The sequence below is a fragment of the Abramis brama genome (genome assembly GCF_963993115.1).
Source record: "Abramis brama genome assembly, chromosome: 14".
In the NCBI taxonomy this organism is placed as follows: Eukaryota; Metazoa; Chordata; class Actinopteri; order Cypriniformes; family Leuciscidae; genus Abramis; species Abramis brama.
This window is the reverse complement of record NC_139976.1, coordinates 22,143,007-22,156,544: the sequence shown is the minus strand read 5'-3', so window position 1 is coordinate 22,156,544 and position 13,538 is coordinate 22,143,007. Positions and strand designations below refer to the sequence as shown.

General features: G+C 39.7%; 1 protein-coding gene across 1 annotated transcript in view; it reads left to right on the top strand.

Annotated features, from left to right (window-relative positions):
• Positions 1-13,538, top strand: part of LOC311095714 (LIM and SH3 domain protein 1-like) — a 178,790-nt gene that overhangs the window by 133,963 nt on the left and 31,289 nt on the right. The window lies entirely within an intron of this gene.

Below are 13,538 nucleotides of genomic sequence, written 5' to 3'. Positions count from 1 at the left end.
GATTTAGCGCTTAAAAAACATTTGGCTATATCTTTGAAACCGCTAGTCCGATCGAGATGAAACCACCGTCAGAAGTTTGGAAACATAGGTCGATAGCTATACGCCAATGCCCAAATGCGAAAATATTGATGTTTAGGGGTAGTAAATTCCAAACAAAGTCATGTGTCAGTCATTTTTTACATGTTTTTTCATATAAATGTCTATAACTCCGAAGCGAATTGAGATATTTTCACCAAAATCGACACACATATGTATGAGCTCACTCTGAGGACATGTAAAAAAGATGGTGGGACTCAGCCTCTTGGTGGCGCTATAATAGAACAAAACATGAAATTCCCATTGACTTCAATGCAGTTTTGTGAAATAAAATGCTATACTAAACAAATGCATTGGTGTAATATTACGAAACTCAAAATGTGCCATCAGCACCATCCCCTGAAGGTACCCAAAATATTTCGAGACAGTGCCACCTAGTGGTCAAAAGTTATAACAAAATTTACAAAACTGCTAATAACTTTTGAATAAGTTGGCCTATTGTAATGCAACTGGTCTTAATAGATTCCTTGGGTCAAGACGAGAACATAGATACCAAGGTTTCCTTATTTGGCCTAGCTTCCTGTCCGCCATCTTGATTTTCAGTCAAAACCTACTTTTTCGAACTCCTCCTAGACCGTTTGTCCGATTTTCACCAAAATCGAATCGTATCATCTCCAGACTGTGCTGACTAAAAGTTATGGATTTCGTGTCTATAGACGAAACCGTTTTCGTATAGCGTAGCAGCAAAGTTGAGGCATGATGCTAAAAGCACTATTCAGGCTTTATCTCTGCAATGCCTTGACATATTGACACCAAACTTTGTATGTGTCATTGTCACTTCACTCTGACCACATCACATCAGTTTTGTAACTGCGCCACAGATTGGTCGAAAGTGATAATCCATTAAATCATATTTCGAATGACTTTTTATATGATTTTTCAGCCATTTCGCCTAAAATCCTCTTTAAATGTATTTAATTGCTCATTGTTGCAGTTGGTCTGACACCTTCAGCCATGTTGGCATATCCTGTCGTCTGCTTGCGCTTGGCCCCGATAATTGCTGCTTGCAGCTATATTTATTATTATTCTTCTTCCGACTGGGCGTCTATGGCAGCCCATAGAACCGATTGCGGGAAAGTTGTTTTGGTTTGACATTCTGATAGAGGACAGTCCCAACATTAAATACACCAATTTTTGTGTTTCTAAGTCATTCCCTCTAGCGCCACCACCTGTCCAAAGTTTCACTTTTATTTTGCTAATAACTTTTGAACCGTAAGGCCAATCAACAAAATTCTTTTTTCCTCTGATTCCTGAGCTCATGCCGATTCGATTGCACCCTATGACGTCATTTTCCGTCATAAAAATATGGCCGCCATCTTGAATTTTCTGAAAAATATACTTTTTCGAACTCGTCCTAGACGGTTTGTCCGATTTGCACGAAAATTGAACCAGATCATCTTCAGGCAGTGCTGACCAAAAGTTATGGAATTCAAATTGATTCGTCAAACCTTTTTCGATAAACGCACGAATACATTTTACGTAGCGCTAGCAAAAACAGTCGTAAGGCTGTATCTCCGCAACGGTTTATCGTATTCAGACCAAACTTGGTACATGTACTCACAAGCATGACCTGAGGCAACATGCTGCGTTTCGGCGCAGCGCCACCTACTGGTCCGGAGATATGAAAAATGGCTATTTTTGCTTATAACTTCTGAACAATTTGTCCAAAAATCATAAAATTGGTCTCGTTAGATTCAGGGCAACATGCCGAGTCGACTGATATCCAATTTTACCATATCGGTCATTTTGGCTGTCGGCCATTTTGAATTTTGTGCTAAAATTCTGTATTTTATGAACGCATGAACGGATTGTTACGAAACGTGGTATGGATCATCAGCACAATGCCCTGAATGAGCCTGAGAAGTTTCGAAACAGCGCCACCTAGTGGTGAATTTTTTTTTCCAAACGCTTATAACTTTGGGTGTGGTCGACTTATTTTCACAAGACTAGTCTAATTAGTCTCCTGAAACCTTGCCGAGTCCTACAATACCAAACATGCTAGGTTTCGCCTTACGGTTTGTGTAGCGTTGTGATTTAGCGCTTAAAAAACATTAGGCTATATCTTCGAAACCGTTTGTCCGATCGAGACGAAACCATCGTCAGAAGTTTGGAAACATAGGTCGATAGCTATACGCCAATGCCCAAATGCGAAAATATTGATGTTTAGGGGTAGTAAAATTCAATCAAAGTCATGTGTCAGTCATTTTTTACGTGTTTTTTCATATAAATGTCTATAACTCTAAAGCGAATTGAGATATTTTCACCAAAACTGACACACATATGCATGGGCTCACTCTGAGGACACGTAAAAAAAATTGTGGGACTGAGCCTCTTGGTGGCGCTATAACAGAACAAAACATGAAATTCCCATTGACTTCAATACAGTTTTGTGAAATAAAATGCTATTTTCATTCACAATCTACTTTTTCGAACTCCTCCCACACCGTTTGTCCGATTTTCACCAAAATCGAATCATATCATCTCCAGACTGTGCCGACTAAAAGTTATGGATTTCGTGTCGATTGACGAAACCGTTTTCGTATAGCGCAGCAGCAAAGTTGAGGCATGATGCTAAAAGCATTATTCAGGCTTTATCTCTGCAATGCCTTGACATATTGACACCAAACTTTGTATGTGTCATTGTCACTTCACTCTGACCACATCACATCAGTTTTGTAACTGCGCCACCTATTGGTCGAAAGTGATAATCCATTAAATCATATTTTTATTTACTGTTTCTATGATTTTTCAGGCATTTTGCCTAAAATCCTCTTTAATGTCTTTAATTGCTCATTGCCGCAGTTGGTCTGACACTTTCAGACATGTTGGCATGTCTTGTCGTCTTATTCTGCTTGGCCCCGGTAATTGCTGCTTGCAGCTATATTTATTATTATTATTCTTCTTCCGCCATGGGAGTCTATGGCAGCCCATAGAACCGATTGCGGGAAAGTTGTTTTGGTTTGACATTCTGATAGAGGACCGTCTCAACATTAAATACACCAATTTTGGTGTTTCTAAGTCATTCCCTCTAGCGCCACCACCTGTCCAAAGTTTCACTTTTATTTTGCTAATAACTTTTGAACCAAAAGGCCAATCAGCGAAATTCTTTTTTCCTCTGATTCCTGAGCTCATGGCGATTCGATTGCACCCTATGACGTCATTTTCCGTCATAAAAATATGGCCGCCATCTTGAATTTTCAAAAAAAGCTACTTTTTCGAACTCGTCCTAGACGGTTTGTCCGATTTGCACGAAAATTGAACCAGATCATCTTCAGGTAGTGCTGACAAAAAGTTATGGAATTCAAATGGATTCGTCAAACCGTTTTCAATAAACGCACAAATACATTTTACGTAGCGCTAGCAAAAACAGTCGTAAGGCCGTATCTCCGCAACGGTTTATCGTATTCAGACCAAACTTGGTACTTGTACTCACAAGCATGACCTGAGGCTACATGCTGTGTTTCGGCGCAGCGCCACCTACTGGTCCGGAGATATGAAAAATGGCTATTTTTGCTTATAACTTCTGAACAGTTTGTCCAAAAATCATACAATTGGTCTCGTTAGATTCAGGGCAACATGCCGAGTCGACTGATATCCAATTTGACCATATCGGTCATTTTGGCTGTCGGCCATTTTGAATTTTGTGCTAAAATTCTGTATTTTATGAACGCATGAACGGATTGTTACGAAACGTGGTATGGGTCATCAGCACAATGCCCTGAATGAGCCTGAGAAGTTTCGAAACAGCGCCACCTAGTGGTGAATTTTTTTTTTCAAATGCTTATAACTTTGGGTGTGGTCGACTTATTTTCACGAAACTCATCTTTTTAGACTCCTGAATCGTTGCCGAGTCCTACGATACCAAACATGCTAGGTTTCGCCTTACGGTTTGTGTAGCGTTGTGATTTAGCGCTTAAAAAACATTTGGCTATATCTTTGAAACCGCTAGTCCGATCGAGACGAAACCACCGTCAGAAGTTTGGAAACATAGGTCGATAGCTATACGCCAATGCCCAAATGCGAAAATATTGATGTTTAGGGGTACTAATTTCCAATCAAAGTCATGTGTCAGTCATTTTTTTCGTGTTTTTTCATATAAATGTCTATAACTCCGAAGCGAATTGAGATATTTTCACCAAAATTGACACACATATGTATGGGCTCACTCTGAGGACACGTAAAAAAAATTGTGGGACTGAGCCTCTTGGTGGCGCTATAATTGAACAAAATATGAAATTCCCATTGACTTCAATACAGTTTTGTGAAATAAAATGCTATACTAAACAAATGCATTGGTGTAATATTACGAAACTCAGATTGTGTCATCAGCACCATCCCCTGAAGGCAACCAAAATATTTCAAGACAGCGCCACCTAGTGGTCAAAAGTTATAACAAAATTTCCAAAAAGGCTAATAACTTTTGAATATATCTGGCTATTGAAATGCCACGGGTCTTAATAGATTCCTTGGGTCAAGCCGAGAACATAGATACCAAGTTTTCCTTATTTGGCCAAACTTCCTGTCCGTCATCTTGATTTTCATTCAAAACCTACTTTTTCGAACTCCTCCTAGACCGTTTGTCCGATTTTCACCAAAATCGAATCGTATCATCTCCAGACTGTGCCGACAAAAAGTTATGGATTTCGTGTCGATTGATGAAACCGTTTTCGTATAGCACAGCAGCAAAGTTGAGGCATGATGCCAAAATGACTATTCAGGCTTTATATCTGCAATGCCTCGACATATTGACACAAAACTTTGTATGTGTCACTGTCTCCTTACTCTGACCACACCACATCAATTTCGTAACAGCGCCACCTTTTGGTCAAAAGTGACAATCCATTAAATCATATTTTGAATCACTTTTTACATGATTTTTCAGCCATTTCGCCTAAAATCCTCTTTAAATGTCTTTAATTGCTCATTGTTGCAGTTGGTCTGACACTTTCAGACATGTTGGCATGTCTTGTCGTCTTATTCTGCTTGGCCCCGGTAATTGCTGCTTGCAGCTATATTTATTAGGGGCCAAGCACCGAAGGTGCGGAGGCACCTATTGTATCTGTTCCCGTTCTTATTATTATTCTTCTTCTTCTTCTTCTTCTTCTTCTTCCGCCATGGGAGTCTATGGCAGCCCATAGAACCGATTGCGGGAAAGTTGTTTTGGTTTGACATTCTGATAGAGGACCGTCTCAACATTAAATACACCAATTTTGGTGTTTCTAAGTCATTCCCTCTAGCGCCACCACCTGTCCAAAGTTTCACTTTTATTTTGCTAATAACTTTTGAACCGTAAGGCCAATCAGCGAAATTCTTTTTTCCTCTGATTCCTGAGCTCATGGCGATTCGATTGCACCCTATGACGTCATTTTCCGTCATAAAAATATGGCCACCATCTTGAATTTTCAAAAAAAGCTACTTTTTCGAACTCGTCCTAGACGGTTTGTCCGATTTGCACGAAAATTGAACCAGATCATCTTCAGGTAGTGCTGACAAAAAGTTATGGAATTCAAATGGATTCGTCAAACCGTTTTCGATAAACGCACGAATACATTTTACGTAGCGCTAGCAAAAACAGTCGTAAGGCCGTATCTCCGCAACGGTTTATCGTATTCAGACCAAACTTGGTACTTGTACTCACAAGCATGACCTGAGGCTACATGCTGTGTTTCGGCGCAGCGCCACCTACTGGTCCGGAGATATGAAAAATGGCTATTTTTGCTTATAACTTCTGAACAGTTTGTCCAAAAATCATACAATTGGTCTCGTTAGATTCAGGGCAACATGCCGAGTCGACTGATATCCAATTTTGCCATATCGGTCATTTTGGCTGTCGGCCATTTTGAATTTTGTGCTAAAATTCTGTATTTTATGAACGCATGAACGGATTGTTACGAAACGTGGTATGGGTCATCAGCACGATGCCCTGAATGAGCCTGAGAAGTTTCGAAACAGCGCCACCTAGTGGTGAATTTTTTTTTTCAAATGCTTATAACTTTGGGTGTGGTCGACTTATTTTCACGAAACTCATCTTTTTAGACTCCTGAATCGTTGCCGAGTCCTACGATACCAAACATGCTAGGTTTCGCCTTACGGTTTGTGTAGCGTTGTGATTTAGCGCTTAAAAAACATTTGGCTATATCTTTGAAACCGCTAGTCCGATCGAGACGAAACCACCGTCAGAAGTTTGGAAACATAGGTCGATAGCTATACGCCAATGCCCAAATGCGAAAATATTGATGTTTAGGGGTACTAATTTCCAATCAAAGTCATGTGTCAGTCATTTTTTTCGTGTTTTTTCATATAAATGTCTATAACTCCGAAGCGAATTGAGATATTTTCACCAAAATTGACACACATATGTATGGGCTCACTCTGAGGACACGTAAAAAAAATTGTGGGACTGAGCCTCTTGGTGGCGCTATAATTGAACAAAATATGAAATTCCCATTGACTTCAATACAGTTTTGTGAAATAAAATGCTATACTAAACAAATGCATTGGTGTAATATTACGAAACTCAGATTGTGTCATCAGCACCATCCCCTGAAGGCAACCAAAATATTTCAAGACAGCGCCACCTAGTGGTCAAAAGTTATAACAAAATTTCCAAAAAGGCTAATAACTTTTGAATACATCTGGCTATTGAAATGCCACTGGTCTTAATAGATTCCTTGGGTCAAGCCGAGAACATAGATACCAAGTTTTCCTTATTTGGCCAAACTTCCTGTCCGCCATCTTGATTTTCATTCAAAACCTACTTTTTCGAACTCATCCTAGACCGTTTGTCCGATTTTCACCAAAATCGAATCGTATCATCTCCAGACTGTGCCGACAAAAAGTTATGGATTTCGTGTTGATTGATGAAACCGTTTTCGTATAGCACAGCAGCAAAGTTGAGGCATGATGCCAAAATGACTATTCAGGCTTTATATCTGCAATGCCTCGACATATTGACACCAAACTTTGTATGTGTCACTGTCTCCTTACTCTGACCACACCACATCAATTTCGTAACAGCGCCACCTTTTGGTCAAAAGTGACAATCCATTAAATCATATTTTGAATCACTTTTTACATGATTTTTCAGCCATTTCGCCTAAAATCCTCTTTAAATGTCTTTAATTGCTCATTGTTGCAGTTGGTCTGACACTTTCAGACATGTTGGCATGTCTTGTCGTCTTATTCTGCTTGGCCCCGGTAATTGCTGCTTGCAGCTATATTTATTATTATTATTCTTCTTCCGCCATGGGAGTCTATGGCAGCCCATAGAACCGATTGCGGGAAAGTTGTTTTGGTTTGACATTCTGATAGAGGACCATCTCAACATTAAATACACCAATTTTGGTGTTTCTAAGTCATTCCCTCTAGCGCCACCACCTGTCCAAAGTTTCACTTTTATTTTGCTAATAACTTTTGAACCAAAAGGCCAATCAGCGAAATTCTTTTTTCCTCTGATTCCTGAGCTCATGGCGATTCGATTGCACCCTATGACGTCATTTTCCGTCATAAAAATATGGCCGCCATCTTGAATTTTCAAAAAAAGCTACTTTTTCGAACTCGTCCTAGACGGTTTGTCCGATTTGCACGAAAATTGAACCAGATCATCTTCAGGTAGTGCTGACAAAAAGTTATGGAATTCAAATGGATTCGTCAAACCGTTTTCAATAAACGCACAAATACATTTTACGTAGCGCTAGCAAAAACAGTCGTAAGGCCGTATCTCCGCAACGGTTTATCGTATTCAGACCAAACTTGGTACTTGTACTCACAAGCATGACCTGAGGCTACATGCTGTGTTTCGGCGCAGCGCCACCTACTGGTCCGGAGATATGAAAAATGGCTATTTTTGCTTATAACTTCTGAACAGTTTGTCCAAAAATCATACAATTGGTCTCGTTAGATTCAGGGCAACATGCCGAGTCGACTGATATCCAATTTGACCATATCGGTCATTTTGGCTGTCGGCCATTTTGAATTTTGTGCTAAAATTCTGTATTTTATGAACGCATGAACGGATTGTTACGAAACGTGGTATGGGTCATCAGCACAATGCCCTGAATGAGCCTGAGAAGTTTCGAAACAGCGCCACCTAGTGGTGAATTTTTTTTTTCAAATGCTTATAACTTTGGGTGTGGTCGACTTATTTTCACGAAACTCATCTTTTTAGACTCCTGAATCGTTGCCGAGTCCTACGATACCAAACATGCTAGGTTTCGCCTTACGGTTTGTGTAGCGTTGTGATTTAGCGCTTAAAAACATTTGGCTATATCTTTGAAACCGCTAGTCCGATCGAGACAAAACCACCGTCAGAAGTTTGGAAACATAGGTCGATAGCTATACGCCAATGCCCAAATGCGAAAATATTGATGTTTAGGGGTACTAATTTCCAATCAAAGTCATGTGTCAGTCATTTTTTTCGTGTTTTTTCATATAAATGTCTATAACTCCGAAGCGAATTGAGATATTTTCACCAAAATTGACACACATATGTATGGGCTCACTCTGAGGACACGTAAAAAAAATTGTGGGACTGAGCCTCTTGGTGGCGCTATAATTGAACAAAATATGAAATTCCCATTGACTTCAATACAGTTTTGTGAAATAAAATGCTATACTAAACAAATGCATTGGTGTAATATTACGAAACTCAGATTGTGTCATCAGCACCATCCCCTGAAGGCAACCAAAATATTTCAAGACAGCGCCACCTAGTGGTCAAAAGTTATAACAAAATTTCCAAAAAGGCTAATAACTTTTGAATAAATCTGGCTATTGAAATTCCACGGTTCTTAATAGATTCCTTGGGTCAAGCCGAGAACATAGATACCAAGTTTTCCTTATTTGGCCAAACTTCCTGTCCGCCATCTTGATTTTCATTCAAAACCTACTTTTTCGAACTCCTCCTAGACCGTTTGTCCGATTTTCACCAAAATCGAATCGTATCATCTCCAGACTGTGCCGACAAAAAGTTATGGATTTCGTGTCGATTGATGAAACCGTTTTCGTATAGCACAGCAGCAAAGTTGAGGCATGATGCCAAAATGACTATTCAGGCTTTATATCTGCAATGCCTCGACATATTGACACAAAACTTTGTATGTGTCACTGTCTACTTACTCTGACCACACCACATCAATTTCGTAACAGCGCCACCTTTTGGTCAAAAGTGACAATCCATTAAATCATATTTTGAATCACTTTTTACATGATTTTTCAGCCATTTCGCCTAAAATCCTCTTTAAATGTCTTTAATTGCTCATTGTTGCAGTTGGTCTGACACTTTCAGACATGTTGGCATGTCTTGTCGTCTTATTCTGCTTGGCCCCGGTAATTGCTGCTTGCAGCTATATTTAGGGGCCAAGCACCGAAGGTGCGGAGGCACCTATTGTATCTGTTCCGTTTCTTATTATTAGGGGCCAAGCACCGAAGGTGCGGAGGCACCTATTGGATCTGTTCCCGTTCTTATTATTATTATTCTTCTTTTTTTTCTTCCGACTTGGCGTCTATGGCAGCCCATAGTACCGATTGCGGGAAAGTTGTTTTGGTTTGACATTCTGATAGAGGACAGTCCCAACATTAAATACACCAATTTTGGTGTTTCTAAGTCATTCCCTCTAGCGCCACCAACTGTCCAAAGTTTCACTTTTATTTTGCTAATAACTTTTGAAATGTAAGGCCAATCAACAAAATTATTTTTTCCTCTGATTCCTGAGCTCATGCCGATTCGATTGCATCCTATGACTTCATTTTCCGTAGTAAAATAGGGCCGCCATTTTGAATCATTCGAGAAACCTACTTTTTCGAACTCGTCCTAGACGGTTTGTCCGATTTGCACGAAAATTGAACCAGATCATCTTCAGGCAGTGCTGACAAAAAGTTATGGAATTCAAATTGATTCGTCAAACCGTTTTCGATAAACGCACAAACAAATTTTACGTAGTGCTTGCAAAAACAGTCGTAAGGCTGTATCTCCGCAACGGTTTATCATATTCAGACCAAACTTGGTACATGTAATCCCAAGCATGACCTGAGGCAACATGCTGCGTTTCGTCGCAGCGCCACCTACTGGTCCGGAGATATGAAAAATGGCTATTTTTGCTTATAACTTCTGAACAATTTGTCCAAAAATCATAAAATTGGTCTTGTTAGATTCAGAGCAACATGCCGAGTCGACTGATATCCAATTTTACCATATCGGCCATTTTGACTGTCGGCCATTTTGAATTTTGTGCTAAAATGCTGTATTTTAAGAATGCATGAACGGATTGTTACGAAACTTGGTATGGGTCATCAGCACAATGTCCTGAAGGAGCGTGAGAAGTTTCGAAACAGCGCCACCTTGTGGTGAATTTTTTTTTTCAAACGCTTATAACTTTGGGTGTGGTCGACTTATTTTCACGAGACTCATCTAATTAGTATCCTGAAACCTTGCCGAGTCCTACGATACCAAACATGCTAGGTTTCGCCTTACGGTTTGTGTAGCGTTGTGATTTAGCGCTTAAAAAACATTTGGCTATATCTTCGAAACCGATTGTCCGATCGAGACGAAACCTCCGTCAGAAGTTTGGAAACATAGGTCGATAGCTATACGCCAATGCCCAAATGCGAAAATATTGATGTTTAGGGGTAGTAAAATTCAAACAAAGTCTTGTGTCAGTCATTTTTTACGTGTTTTTTCATATAAATGTCTATAACTCTAAAGCAAATTGAGATATTTTCACCAAAACTGACACACATATGTATGGGCTCACTCTGAGGACACGTAAAAAAAATTGTGGGACTGAGCCTCTTGGTGGCGCTATAATAGAACAAAACATGAAATTCCCATTGACTTCAATACAGTTTTGTGATATAAAATGCTATTTTCATTCAAAATCTACTTTTTCGAACTCCTCCCACACCGTTTGTCCGATTTTCACCAAAATCGAATTGTATCATCTCCAGACTGTGCCGACTAAAAGTTATGGATTTCGTGTCAATTGACGAAACCGTTTTCGTATAGCGCAGCAGCAAAGTTGAGGCATGATGCTAAAAGCATTATTCAGGCTTTATCTCTGCAATGCCTTGAGATATTGACACCAAACTTTGTACGTGTCATTGTCACTTCACTCTGACCACATCACATCAGTTTTGTTAACTGCGCCACCTATTGGTCGAAAGTGATAATCCATTAAATCATATTTTTAATTATTGTGTCTATGATTTTTCAGGCATTTTGCCTAAAATCCTCTTCAAACGTCTTTAATTGCTCATTGTTGCAGTTGGTCTGACACTTTCAGACATGTCGAAATGTCTTGTCGTCTAATTCTGCTTGGCCCCGGTAATTGCTGCTTGCAGCTATATTTAGGGGCCAAGCACCGAAGGTGCGTAGGCACCTATTGTATCTGTTCCCGTTCTTATTATTATTATTCTTCCTTCTTCCAACTGGGAGTCTATGGCAGCCCATAGAACCGAATGCGGGAAAGTTGTTTTGGTTTGACATTCTGATAGAGGACAGTCCCAACATTAAATACACCAATTTTGGTGTGTCTAAGTCATTCCCTCTAGCGCCACCACCTGTCCAAAGTTTCACTTTTATTTTGCTAATAACTTTTGAACCGTAAGGCCAATCAACACAATTATTTTTCTCTCTGATTCCTGAGCTCATGCCAATTCGATTGCACCCTATGACATCATTTCTGTCATAACAATATGGCCGCCATTTTGAATTTATCTAAAAAGCTACTTTTTCGAACTCGTCCTAGACGGTTTGTCCGATTTGCACGAAAATTGAACCAGATCATCTACAGACCATGCTGACAAAAAGTTATGGAATTCAAGTTGATTCGCTTAACAGTTTTCGATAAACCCACGAATACATTTTACGTAGCGCTTGCGAAAACAGATGTAAGGCCGTATCTCCGCAACGCTTTATCGGATTCAGACCAAACTTGGTACATGTCATCACAAGCATGACCTGAGGCTACATGCTGTGTTTCGGCGCAGCGCCACCTACTGGTCCGGAGATATGAAAAATGGCTATTTTTGCTTATAACTTCTGAACAGTTTGTCCAAAAATCATAAAATTGGTCTCGTTAGATTCAGGGTAACATGCCGAGTCGACTGATATCCAATATTACCATATCGGCCATTTTGACTGTCGGCCATTTTGAATTTTGTGCTAAAATGCTGTATTTTAAGAACGCATGAACAGATTGTTACGAAACGTGGTATGGGTCATCAGCACAATGCCCTGAATGAGCCTGAGAAGTTTCGAAACAGCGCCACCTAGTGGTGCATTTTTTTTTTCAAATGCTTATAACTTTGGGTGTGGTCGACTTATTTTCACGAAACTCATCTTTTTAGACTCCTGAATCGTTGCCGAGTCCTATGATACCAAACATGCTAGGTTTCGCCTTACGGTTTGTGTAGCGTTGTGATTTAGCGCTTAAAAAACATTTGGCTATATCTTTGAAACCGCTAGTCCGATCGAGATGAAACCACCGTCAGAAGTTTGGAAACATAGGTCGATAGCTATACGCCAATGCCCAAATGCGAAAATATTGATGTTTAGGGGTAGTAAATTCCAAACAAAGTCATGTGTCAGTCATTTTTTACATGTTTTTTCATATAAATGTCTATAACTCCGAAGCGAATTGAGATATTTTCACCAAAATCGACACACATATGTATGAGCTCACTCTGAGGACATGTAAAAAAGATGGTGGGACTCAGCCTCTTGGTGGCGCTATAATAGAACAAAACATGAAATTCCCATTGACTTCAATGCAGTTTTGTGAAATAAAATGCTATACTAAACAAATGCATTGGTGTAATATTACGAAACTCAAAATGTGCCATCAGCACCATCCCCTGAAGGTACCCAAAATATTTCGAGACAGTGCCACCTAGTGGTCAAAAGTTATAACAAAATTGACAAAACTGCTAATAACTTTTGAATAAGTTGGCCTATTGTAATGCAACTGGTCTTAATAGATTCCTTGGGTCAAGACGAGAACATAGATACCAAGGTTTCCTTATTTGGCCTAGCTTCCTGTCCGCCATCTTGATTTTCAGTCAAAACCTACTTTTTCGAAGTCCTCCTAGACCGTTTGTCCGATTTTCACCAAAATCGAATCGTATCATCTCCAGACTGTGCTGACTAAAAGTTATGGATTTCGTGTCTATAGACGAAACCGTTTTCGTATAGCGTAGCAGCAAAGTTGAGGCATGATGCTAAAAGCACTATTCAGGCTTTATCTCTGCAATGCCTTGACATATTGACACCAAACTTTGTATGTGTCATTGTCACTTCACTCTGACCACATCACATCAGTTTTGTAACTGCGCCACAGATTGGTCGAAAGTGATAATCCATTAAATCATATTTCGAATGACTTTTTATATGATTTTTCAGCCATTTCGCCTAAAATCCTCTTTAAATGTATTTAATTGCTCATTGT